General features: G+C 58.3%; 1 protein-coding gene across 1 annotated transcript in view; it reads left to right on the plus strand.

Moving 5' to 3' along the window:
- Positions 1-12,213, plus strand: part of KAZN (kazrin, periplakin interacting protein) — a 465,989-nt gene that overhangs the window by 319,057 nt on the left and 134,719 nt on the right. The gene's annotated exons all lie outside the window — the stretch shown is intronic.

Below are 12,213 nucleotides of genomic sequence, written 5' to 3' on the forward strand. Positions count from 1 at the left end.
ATGGGGGGGGGACGTTTGGTGACAAGCTGGTGGCAGCTCAAAGCAGGAGTTCGAGTTGCATCTCTTTCCTTTTCAGTTCATAAACTGGAGAGAGTGAGGGTGGTGGGCAGCAAACAAGAGGGGGTTTCTTGTGCCCGGGCCTCTGGATTAGGATCACGTGGGCCACTCAGCTGGGCAGCCGGGAGCCCCACTCTGGAGACCTCTCAGCAGAGAATGTTCTGCTGGGGGGTCCGGGTCAGGAGTTCTCAGGAGAAGCCCCCCGGGGACCCAGACCAGGCGGCCAGGCGGGGGCTGGTCTCCGAACCGGAAGGCAGTGGCCCCCAGAAGGGGGAGGGAGCAAAAAGCACTGGCAGGAATGTGGCCGTCTGGCCTGTGCCGCGTCCCGTCCCTCTGTGTATAGTCCCTGTACAGGGACAGCCACTCTTTTAATTCCCAGAGCCACCCTATAAGATAGGGACTGTGATTGCCCCATTTGACAGATGTGGGAACTGGGCACAGGGAGGTTATATAGCACGAGGCTATATGGGCTGGGACCCAGACCCAGACTGCCTCGCCACCACGATGTTCCTAGCCACGTAGACCATGCTGCTCGTCGGTCGAGGTGCCCAGCAAGTATCTGTCAGAACCAAAAGGCAGACAGGGAGGTCCTGTGTTAGGGTCGAGTTTTCCTGTGGGGGAAGAAGTTCTGTTCACAGGCATGGCAGTAACTCATTAGGGACTTGAGGTTGCCCTCCCCCCCCCCAAATACCCCACATTTTTCTGTCTTGATTATATGTTTGGTGCATAGACCACACTGCTCAAACTCCCCAAGCGAAATTAAGGGTGTTTTTCTAATCCGTTTTGTTCAGTTTTAGTCGTGGAGGTTGTAGCCTGATGGGAGGAAGGACATGGTTGTGGGGGCCCCGGTTGGTGCCCCACCGTGAAATGCAGGAATCCATTACCGCGAAGGCCTCTGGAGACAGGCTGGACCACTCTGGGATTGTGGGTATCCCCAGCCCTTCAGCGAGGCTTTTGGGGGGAGGCTGGGAGGACAGGAGTGCGTGCAGCAGCCCAGAGAGGCAAGGTTGCACCCGGGAGTCCGCACGGGTAGGGAGGGAGGGGGCTGGGGAAGGTCTAAGGGAGGCAGGAGCTGGGCCCAGGCCTCACGCACCCCAGGCTCCCTGGGTGAACTGGTTGAGGAGCTCATCCTTGGGCCGAGGGGCTAATCCTCGGGCCAAGAGGCTAATCCTCGGGCCTTGGGCTGACTGCCCTTGCGAAGCACAATAAAACCTACCACTGTCATCTTCCCAGGGGATTAGGATGAGACACATAACAGAAGTGAGAGCACTTGGAAGAAGTTAAAAGTGCTATGTTCAGCTTAGCAGTATCAGGCCAAAGCACATAGCCTCCTTTGTGTGAAGACGCCATTTTGTTCCGGGCTAGGCAGAAGGCCTCCGTCTGGCCTCGCTAGCCGCTGTCCGTTCTGTGCTCGCTTTGGAGTTATGTTTGTCAGGACTGGGGGGAGGGGGGGTGTCCCCGTGGCACGTCAAAGAATGGAATCCTGGGAAGACGTATTGCAGGGGGAGCCAGGCAATGCAGTGACCGGGGCCCACGGCTTTGAGGTGTGGGCCCTGGGGCAGGCCCTTCGTCACCTGGAAAGCGGGCATCCTCCCACCCTCTGGGGTTGCTGGGAGGTTGCACGGGACGTGTGCCCGGCGTGCAGAGCTCCCCCTATCCTTGGGGTGCTGAGCACGGCGCCTGGCCTTCGAGCTGCAGGTCCTTGAGGTCCGAGTAGGGCCTCCTGTGAACCAGCGCCCTGTGGCGTAGGCCTGCTCTTTCTCAGCCCGAGGTAATTTTTCAATTAACTCGATTGGCTGGAGACCCCGGCGCCCTTGGAGTGTGGGAAACCATCCCAGGCCGGAAGGGCCCTCCCCTCTGCCCCTAAGCTTGTGCTTGCTGGGGGAGGAGGGGGACTTGGCTTCCAGAGGGAGGATCCGATTTCACATTAGGACACCAGGATGTGATCCCAGTGCCCCTCTGAAAAATCCCAGATGGCGCCTTCTGGAAGCCCCAGCGGGCTCCACACTGGCGGCCAGCCGGCCCGCCCTCCTCGACCCCGGGCTCCAGGGGCTCCAGCGTGAGAGCCTCAAACAGTGCTCGTTACTGACTTTATTGCTAAACAGTTTAGAAAGGCCGCCCTCCCAGTTTTCATAAGTGAAACATTTAAAGTATGCGAAGCATATTTTATTTCTTCCTGGAGCAGCTGCTCGGTCGGGCTGGAGGATAATCAGGAGTGAGTTACACGGTGCTGCCCTGCTGTGCTCCAAGCTTCCGTGGCCTCCAGCACCTCCCACCAAGGGATGGGCCTCGAGGGCCCGGGCGGCCGGGGCCCAAGTTGGCTTCTTCCTTTAACCCCCACCCCACGGGGCCAGCCGTCCTCTGTGATGGCATCAGAGCGGCCTGCCAGCGTTGCTGAGGGCTTGCGGGGTGCCGGGCACCTTCCTGCGACGTTTGATCCATTACTCCTAGAACGTCACGGCAGCCCTAGGCGATGGACACTGTCATTATCTCCGTTCCCCACATGAGGACAGAGAAGTGACCTGCAGGTCAAACAGCTTCTGAAAGGGCAGAGCCAGGATTTGATCGAGCACCCCCTACCCTTCGTGGCCAACATTTTGTGGGCGAGGACGTGGAGGGACGCAGAGGTCATGCCATAGCAGGAAACGCCCATCTTCGTTCGCCTTCTGGAGCCACCTTTAGACAGGGAGTCCTCTAGGCTTGCCGTCTTCGGGCCACAGTCTGGAGTTGGTTTACATTTTTTTTTTTTTTTTTAATTTTTAAAAAAGGTTTATTTTTGAGAGAGAGAGAGAGAGAGACAGAGCGCAAGCAAGGGAGGGGCAGAGAGAGGGAGGGAGGGAGACACAGAATCCGAAGCAGGTTCCAGCCTCCGAACTGTCAGCACAGAGCCCGACACAGGGGGCTCTCGAACCCAAGAACCGTGAGATCATGACCTGAGCCGAAGTCCGGCACTTAACCGAGTGAGCCACCCAGGCGCCCCTGGACTTGGTTTAAATTCTTCTGAATGCCCGGATCTGTTTGCGGTAGGGATCTGAAGATGCCGGGATTTCTGGCCCTCTATGCTCTTGTGGTGGCGACATTTAGGAGAGCCATCGGCCAGGCCTGGTCGCCCACTTCTCGTCTCTGCATAATTGTTTACATCTGCGGGGGCCTCCGGCGTGCCTTACACATTTCGATGCATTTAACCCCTGAGTCGATGTCTGAGACTGGCTGAGCGCAGTGTTCCAGCCAAAGCACGTTTCCCGTTTGGCTTCCAGGTCATGGCAGCCAGTGGCCTAGCAGTCAAGGTCGTGGATTCCAGACACCTTCTTCTGGGCCTCAGTTTGCGTATGAAATGGGGCTAGAAATGTTTTTTCTTCCCCCAGTCTTTGGCCAGGGGAACCAGGTCTGCTCTCTGACCAGTGTCTCAGGCAGCTTCTATCCACCCTGTGCATAATGGTAATGGGCGGAGAAGGAAGCTGCGAGGCAGGTGTTTGGCTGCTGACTCAGACTCGGGTGGGAAAGAAAGCAAGAGCTGGGCTGTCCCCCCCGGAGGGGCAAGGCCTCCTCGGTCAAGCTGGTTCCTCCCAGTTTGCAATGAGCTTTGTGCTCGCTGCTTGGATGGGCCGTGTCGTGCGTTGGTGGGTGTAACCCATATCACACCCTCTCCTCTATTTTTGCCTTTCACGTTTTGGTAATTTTTTTTTAAATGTTTATTTTTGAGAGAGAGAAAGAGACAGAGCATGAGCGGGGGAGGGGCGGAGAGAGAGAGGGAGACACAGAATCGGAAGCAGGCTCCGGGCTCTGAGCCATCAGCACAGAGCCTGATGTGGGGCTCGAACCCATGAACTATGAGATCATGACCTGAACCGAAGTCGGATGCTTAACCCACTGAGCCACCCAGGTGCCCCTGGTAATTTTTTTTTTTCCCTGGGGTGTGGTGAAGAGGGAGGAAGGGTGTGAGGGGAGAGTCACACGGGGTGGGGGGAGAGAGAAACAGGCCATGCAACCCGGTGGTCACTGTCCTCTCCTGGATACACGCCTTTAGGAGCCGGGCCTTGGGGAGGAATGAAGCTCGTTTCAAGAGCCAAGGATGGGGGAGCTAGACATTTTTCACCAAAGTTCAAAGAAAGGCACAATTCCTTCTCTGTGCTTGTTTGTCAGGCTCTTTGATCTGGCATTTAGCTCAAGAAATATGCACAGCATGGTATTTAGGGCTGGGAGCCTAGTCCAGCAGTCAAGACCACGAGCTTTGCAGTCAGACAGACTTCGGAGTTGGGATCCAGCTGTGTGACCTGAGTCAGCTCTATGACCTTGAACGAGCCAGCTCACCTGTCCCGGCCTCTGGCTCTGCCTGTGCCAAAGGGGAGCACACCAGCACCGCTCCCACAGGCTTGGCGGGAGAACTTGGTGGGCTGAGGCCCAGTGGCAGGCACATAGTCAGCATGCGAGCGGGAGCTGGAACCTGCAGGCGAAGGAAGGAGACCCAGCGGCTGTGGGGTTGGTGCTCACGCCCCCCCCCCCCCCCAGGTGAGAAAAAAGGAGAAGGGCTGATTGGGGCAGGAAGGTCTGGAAACGGCCTTGAGGCAGAACTTGAAAAACGTGTGCCTTCCAGGGTTCAAGCCAGAGGGACTGTTGCCTGCAAAGGTAAGCTAGGCTTGAAGTACCCATGGGGGTAGGTGCTCACTGGTTTTGTGCGGTGAATTGCCCATCCGGGTCCTGAAAGAGAGTGATAGCTTGGAGCGCTTAGCATATAGCGGGTGGCCTTTAAGTTTGTGGGGACGCTGAGTGCCCAGAAAGCGATCTCTGACAAAAGCAGTTTATCAGAATTCTTTTTCCAGTTACAAGAGCTAGAAAAGCACAATTGGAACCGGCTTAAGAATGTGTTTGCTCACGTCCAGGGGGTGTATCCCGGCTCCTCGTGTGGTGTGATCGAGGACACGGATATTATCTGAACCCAGTCTGTGTCTTGGCGCTCCTCTCTCGGTGGCCCCGCGGCTGCCACCATCGCCAGGCCCCATCCTGATGCCGGCCAAAGCAGAGGGACGCGAGGTCCAGACGCCGGCTTTGAGCGGAGTGGCTTGGGTCACGTGCCCCCACCCTGAGCCAATCACAGTGGCCGGAGTGATTCGGTGCTCTGATTGGCCAGACTGGGTCACATTGGCACCCCTGAGCCACAGGCTGGCTCTGCAAAGGGAAATCGAAGAGCGGTGTCAAGAAGATGGGGGGGCGGGGCCCCCGGGCCGGGATGGTCAGTTATATTAGCGAGACGGAAATGCCTGCGGCCCAATCCCGGAGGGGAGAATGAGCTTGGAAACGGCGGCAGGAGGCCGTGTTCCAGAAGAAGTGGTAGCTTTGTGGCTCAGCGTGGCAAGCGTGCTCAGATTCTTCCTTGTACCCAGAGGGTATCCCCGGGCGGCCACCCGAGGCAGTGGACTGACTGGGGGCCCCAGCTCAGCTGCTTCTGATCCCCAGCGGAAAATGCGTTCAGCGAGGGCTGGAGCAGGCGGTGTGCGAGCGCAGAGGAGAGGCTGGCTCGCTCTTCTCCCATCCCTCCTGCCCCACAGGCAGATACCTGCCCGGCAAGCAGATAGCAGCAGGCTCCTAAAAGCCGCCAAGGAGACCCGGGCACCGGGCTTTGGGACTGCGCAGTCGTGGCTGCCACGGCCCCTCGGGGACTTGGCCACCCAGGTGACAGGAGAATGCCTGCCTTTCCCACTCCCGGCCAGATGGCACCTTTGGAGGCTCACATCCCTCCGGGAGCTAGAATAACTTGCTGAGTGATCTTTGCGGATCCCGGAGGACCCCAGGCTTCCTACCGGCTGTCAGTGCAATGGCAGCATTAAGCCATGGGCCGAGAAAGGCCACCGAGGATGTCCTTTCTGGGCTTGTGTTGCAACGGACACAGGAGGCGAGGACCTCACGCGGGGTAGGACAGGGATCAGGCCAAGCGGCCCGCAGGGAACACATTCTGCGGCCCCGATCCTCGGGCTTAGCTCTGCCTGAGAAGTAGGCAACCTGTGTGCTGGAGGTGTGTGATTCCTCCACACCCCCAGGGTGTCTCTGCTTTTGAGCCTGTGACTGTCGATCTTCCAGGGCAGGGACCTGGTCTCCCTCACCGATGCCCAGCCCGCACCATTGCTGAGTCAGTGCTTGAGGAGGGGGGACAAGAGGCTGCAGACCCCTGTCCCTGGAGAGAATTGAATCTCCGGGGTGGGAACGACAGGCCCGTGGGCAACAAGACCACGCAGGGGGGGTTAGCCTGGCAGTCAGGGGCCCGAGCAGAGTCTGGCTAAACGGCGTGTTTATGGGCTGGCAGGTGCACTGAGCAGCCTCTACAGGAAGGATTAAACCACCTGAAGGATAAAAACAATCACTGTGAAATATGAGAAAAAGACGAAAGCAGTATCACCTGGGTGCCTGCGGCGCCCGGCCCCCCCCCCCCACCCCCCCCATGTAGTAAGGATTACCAGGTGGCTCTCTCAGGCCTGGGAGCGGCCTGGGGCATGATACTGTTGGGAAGTGAGTGGCCGGGCGATATCTGAGAATCTCCTCGTATTTGGCGAGTGCCGTACCCCCAAGGCTTCAGGTGTCGGGATCACATGACAAAGGCCCAGAGAACACGGAAATCTCCAGCAGACCATAGTCCCAGCTCTCCCCTGCCTTCCGCTTGGTCTGTTTCTGGCCTAGCGGGTCTGTCTCCACGAGCAGGGGGGACCGAGGGAGGGACAGGAGAGTCTGTATGATGAACGGGGACAGAAGTGGTCCAGGAGGGCTGTTTACACCTCCTAACGCGGGGACAAGGCAAGAGGGGAGCCTGAGCTGGCCCTGAAGGGGCCAACCAGGCCAACCAACCAACGCTAAGGCTTGCTTTACCAGCCCTAGAGGTCCCCGGTGGCCCTCGGAGGCATGTCCCTGAGGCTGCTCTTCCCAGGCTACTGCTCTCCCAAGACCGCACTCTCCAAAGGCAGATCGTTCCGTCCAAGACCAACCTGGCTGCATTTCCCTGTGGCTCCCCGGTCACTTGCAGAGCTTTGGGGCCACGTCTGGCACCAGGGGCCACTTTGCTGCTGCTGTCAGTGCCACCCCTGCTGCCCCGGGGCTGTCCAAATCCAGGGCTCCCAGCCCCACTCGGAAGCTGGGTCAGTCAGCTTAACCAAGAGGCAGAGGTTCTGTGACCTTGGGCCTTTCAGATGGGGAAAGGTTGCAAACAGTGGTGACTGCGCAAGAGGATTTGAGGGCCGGGGGCACAACAGCAGGCCCTGCGAGGAAGCACAAGGTTTGTGCCTTCCTTGGGGGGCAGCTTGCAGTCTGGCAGGTGTGCCCCCAGAAGATGGGCAGGCAGAGGTTCTGTAGCCAGACCCCCTGGGTTTACCTGCATGTTCCCTGTGCCTATTTCTGTAAAATGGGTATATCCCCAGGGTCATGGTGTGGATTGAGAATGAGAACCCTTCTGGAGGGCATGAGCAGCTCAGAGAGGTTATCGCCACGATGAGATGATGCTCCTGAGTGCATTCAAGAACAGGGACTTCAAGAACAGCCCCGGGCGGCTCCCAGGCCTGAGAGGGTCCCAGGTAACCCTTACTACAGGTGGGGAGGGGGTGGGCGCCTCAGGCACCCAGGTGATACAGCCTCCATCTTTTTCTCATATTTCACAGCACATTGAACACACCTCTTCCTTGCCGGGCACTTCCCCCCCGCCCCGCCTCCGCCCCCGCCCCATCTCTCAGTGATTTGCCGGTAAGGATCCTTATACCTCAGTCTTCATGTTTTTGCCTCCTGAGGACAATCCTGTTGCTAGTTTATAGAACAAGCCCAACCATAACAGCAAGAGCAGAAAGAGGGGGCGCCTGGGTGGCTCAGTCGGTTAAGCATCCGACTTCAGCTCAGGTCATGATCTTGCCGTTTGTGAGTTCGAGGCCCGCGTCGGGCTCTGTGCTGACAACCTGAAACCTGCTTCAGATTCTGTGTGTGTGTGTGTGTGTGTGTGTGTCTGCCCCTCTCCCCACTCTCTCTCTCTCAAAAATGAATAAACACTTTTAAAAATTTTAGAAAATAGGACGCCTGGGTGGCTCAGTCGGTTGAGCGTCTGACTTCGGCTCAGGTCACGATCTCGCAGTTCATGGGTTCGAGCCCCGCGTTGGGCTCTGTGCGGATGGCTCGGAGCCCGGAGCCTGCTTCGGGTTCTGTGTCTCCCCCTCTCTCTCTGCCCCGCCCCCTGCTTGTGCTTTGTCTCTGTCTCTCTCTCAAAGATAAATAAACATTAAAAAAAATAAACACCGAGTAGAAGGGCTTAAGTGCTTACAGGCACCGCTGGGCAAGTCCGTGGCAAGTGGCTTCAGAACCACTGACCTGGGCTTGACCCCAAGCACCCCCAGTGTCTCTGATGCTCCAGCGCTGTCACCACCGCCCTGCGCGGGGCGCCACGAGTGAGGCACCGGTGAGGCGAAGCCTGGCACCCGGCCTGCCAGCCAGCACTCAGACTGGCCGCTCGGTCGGCCGTTGTCTGTGTGAACAAGGGGGCCTGGGCCAGAGGGGACCCGCGGTGTGCTGCCATACGTCGTGTGTCACCTGGAAGGGACCTCCGCCTGGCCAGGGGCAGCATGGGGCCGTTCCCTAGGCATTTGGCTTCTCCCGTAGGGCGCGTGTAGCTCAAGTGCACCCCCCAGTGTCTCCTGGGACGCAGGCCTCACGTCAGGGAATAGACGTTCGCCGCAGAACCTTCTGGATTGGCGGGGGTTGGACGTCAGCCCCCCTCCGCCGAGGCCTGCTGGAGGGCACGGGACTGGCGGGCTCTGTACCCAGATTTGGGGAGAAGGGGGAGGGAACATAAAACTGAGCATTTGGTGGAAAGTCTAAACTACGTTACTGCCGTATTTGGATTTTCTTTTGCCCGGGGTAGGATCTACGTACAGCGTGTAACACCTGTTAAGTTACACAGTTGTTAAGTGGACCGTTGGAGGTTGGCGGGTTTGGACAGGCACGCGCTTGGCTGCTTGTCAGGGTGTCCACCCAGGGGCCCCCAGGGAGGGCCGCTTCCAGGCTGGACTCATTTGCACAGCCTGGCCTCCGCCCAGAGCCCCTGCCCTCTCCTGCCTCCCCCGGCCCCCAGACCCAGGACTCGGCCTTCTCTGCCTCGTAATCCACCCTCTCGGGATGGGAGACTCACGGGTCAGGGCTCTGCAGTTGCTCAGGCCAAGGCCTTCCTTCGGGATATCAGGGAAGTTTGCCCTCTTCTAGAATAATGATCGTGATGAGCTACACGTGACCCCTGTTAGAACCTTCCAGAATGTTTCTCCTTAGATGATTGCTTTGTTTAATGTGTACCACAGGCCTGGGAGACTGGTCTTGGCTCCATTTTCAGATAGGCTCGGAAGTCGCTTATTCAGAGGTCAATCAGCTTGGCAGTGGGGAAGCCGGGACTGAGCCCGGGCTGGCTGTCCCCAGACCTGCCCCTCCCCCTCTGCCTCGACGCTGCACCCAGCGCCTTTCTGCCGAGAGCCCAGCACTGGACCGGGCGCTGGATGTCGGGTGCGAGCAGAGCGGAGCCCCTGCCTTTGTGGAAACGGCCAGGCAAGTTCCATGTGCACGTCTTTCTCCAGGAGCCGTGTGGGGACCCAGGGCCAGGAGCACTGTGTGTGGAGCGGCTGGGTCACTGTAGCCCAGTGCACTGTGGGAAATGAAAACAAGCTCATAGCCTGCTGGGGGGCGCAGCTGCCTCCACTGTCATCCACCAAGGAGAGTCTGCTTGGGCCCTGGGCTTCCTCTCGGTCACCCACAGATTTTGCCACCGTGCCCTGCAAGATAATACAGTGCAAAGCTAAAACCGTGCGGGCTGGAGCTAAACCACCCACTTTGGCTCTGCTCTTTGCTCTGTGTGACCCTGGCCAGATCACCTGACTCCTGGGCCTCAACTTCCCCATCTGTAAAATGGGGTGATGACGATAGGACCTATGTCGCCGGGTACCATGAGGAATAAACGAGTTAGGGCACGTTAAGTACTCACCACAGAGCCTGGAGCGCATCGTGGGTGCACGAGGAGTGTTAGGAAAGGAACCGTTGTTGTTGGGATGCGCGGTAATTATAATATTGCTATTTAGACCTTTGAGTTGGGAAGGCTGGGCTTGTAAACGTGCAGCTCACCCGGAGAACTTACTGGTGCTTGGTCCCCCACGGCCCCGTTCAGGCGGTTCTTGGGTGCGCCCTCCAGTCACAGAAAGTAACCCGCTTTCTTCTCTCCTTCCTCTCCTGCCCCTGCCCCTCTGAGCTCACAAAAGCTAAGCCTGGAAGAGGCTTCTCGCAACTGGGGGCTCGTCCCCAGGGCCAGGAGCCGCCACCTCCCTCCTGCACTGTGTGGATTCCGCCACAGCCCGCCCACCCCGCCCGCACTCCCTGCGTGCCACACCTGAGCTGCCCATGGGCACAGCTGAGGGGCCCTTAGCAGCGGCCTGAACTCAGACTCAGCCTGTAGCCTGGCTTGGCTCTGGTGGTAAGTCAGCTGGGAAATCAGAGGCTCTCCCGCCCCAGGCAGCCCTGCCTCGCTGATGCTGTTCCAGGTCCTGATGCGGGGGCAGGGCTGAGCTGCGCTGTCCAGGCCCCATCGTCTCTTCTCCTCTCTTGGTGTGTTCTTGGCCCTATGCCCACTGCCTCCTTGTTACAAGGTAGCTGCTGCAGCTCCAACTACGAATCCACTTTCCAGACAAGAAGGCAGAGAAGGGGCACGGCGTTTTTTTCTTTTTTTTAAGTTAATTTAGTTTTGAGAGAGAGAAAGAGAGAGAGCAAGCAAGCAGGGAGGGGCAGAGAGAAAGGGAGAGAGAGGGAATCCCAAGCGGGCTCTATACTGTCAGCGTGGAGACCAGTGCGGGGCTCGAACTCGTGAACCGTGAGATCGTGACCTGCGCCAAAATCAAGAGTCTCACGCTTAACCGACTGAGCCACCCAGGCACCCCAGAGTCCCTTCTTTCTTAGAGGACAGTCCTCCTGAGGGGGTTTCTCTTACGTCTTGCTGCCCAGACTGGGTCACATGGACCACCCTAGATGCAGGGGAGGCTGAGAAGTGGCTTTTTAAAAAAAAAAACAGAAAACACCAGGCACTCACTGCTCTTGATGACAAGAGGTCTGATGCCAGACAGAGAAGGACAGGCCTGCCCTGGCTCCCTTTGCCACCTCTGAGTGGGTATGCCCCACCTCCAACCCAGGGGCAGCCCCCCTGGTAACGGGCAGCTTCCCCTGGGGCAGGAAAGCCGCTGTCTCCCAGACAGCACTTACTTCCGGCTTCCTTGGCCCAAGAGCTCTGCTCAGTCCACGGCATTTCTGGCGTCAGCCCTTTTCACCAAGGTCCTAGGGCACTGGAGTTGCCCGGCATTGGCAGAAGGGTGGACAGTGATCTTTCCTTTTCCTGTTCTTGGGAAAGGGCCGGGATGGTTCCTCCATAAGCGCTGGCTCCTTCCTTAGCTCTCCCGGCCATTGACAAAAGGCTCCTTCTGTCCGTGTGTCTGTGGGGCTGGGCTGGGCCGCACCAGATGCTTAATAAATACCACACTCTTCTCCCCTTTTCCTTCTCCACCTTGTGCCCTGTAGGTCAGCACTGAGCAGGAGCTCTCTGTGCAGTGAGGAGACTGGTCTCTGCGTGCTCTGTCCAACACCAGGGCCACTAGCAATGCACGTGCACTTGAAACCTGACTAGCGTAACTGAGGAGCTGAGTTATTCGTTTTAATTAATTTACGCTTAAGTAGCTGCGTGCGACTGGCGGCTGCCTTGCCGAGGAGCTCAACAGCTGTAGACTAGAGTGGGGACCCCCGTTCCCGCCAAGGGAAGACCCTGCGTAATCCGTAGCATTCATCTAGATTCGTGAAGCACGGGCACTGAGATTGTGAAGGCCCAGAGAGGGACAGTGACTTGCCCGGGGTCACACAGCATTAGACAGCAGCTCCCCTGAGGCAGACCACCCAGATCTTCCAACTGCAGCTTCGTCGCTGTTTCTGAGGAATGTGGTCAGTCCCTCGGCACAGAAGGGAAGAGGGGCTGTGGGATGGTGGCACGCAGGGTTCCCACCGCGCCGAGCACGTGTAAGCGCGTTACGTACGTACAAGTCTCCTTTATTCCCACCACCCCCGCTTTACAGGTGAGGCATCTGAGGGCCAGAGAGAGGAAGTGCCTGCCCGCGGCCCCAGAGC

Source organism: Herpailurus yagouaroundi, unplaced genomic scaffold (genome assembly GCF_014898765.1).
Source record: "Herpailurus yagouaroundi ecotype Mexico unplaced genomic scaffold, PumYag 77, whole genome shotgun sequence".
NCBI lineage: Eukaryota > Metazoa > Chordata > Mammalia > Carnivora > Felidae > Herpailurus > Herpailurus yagouaroundi.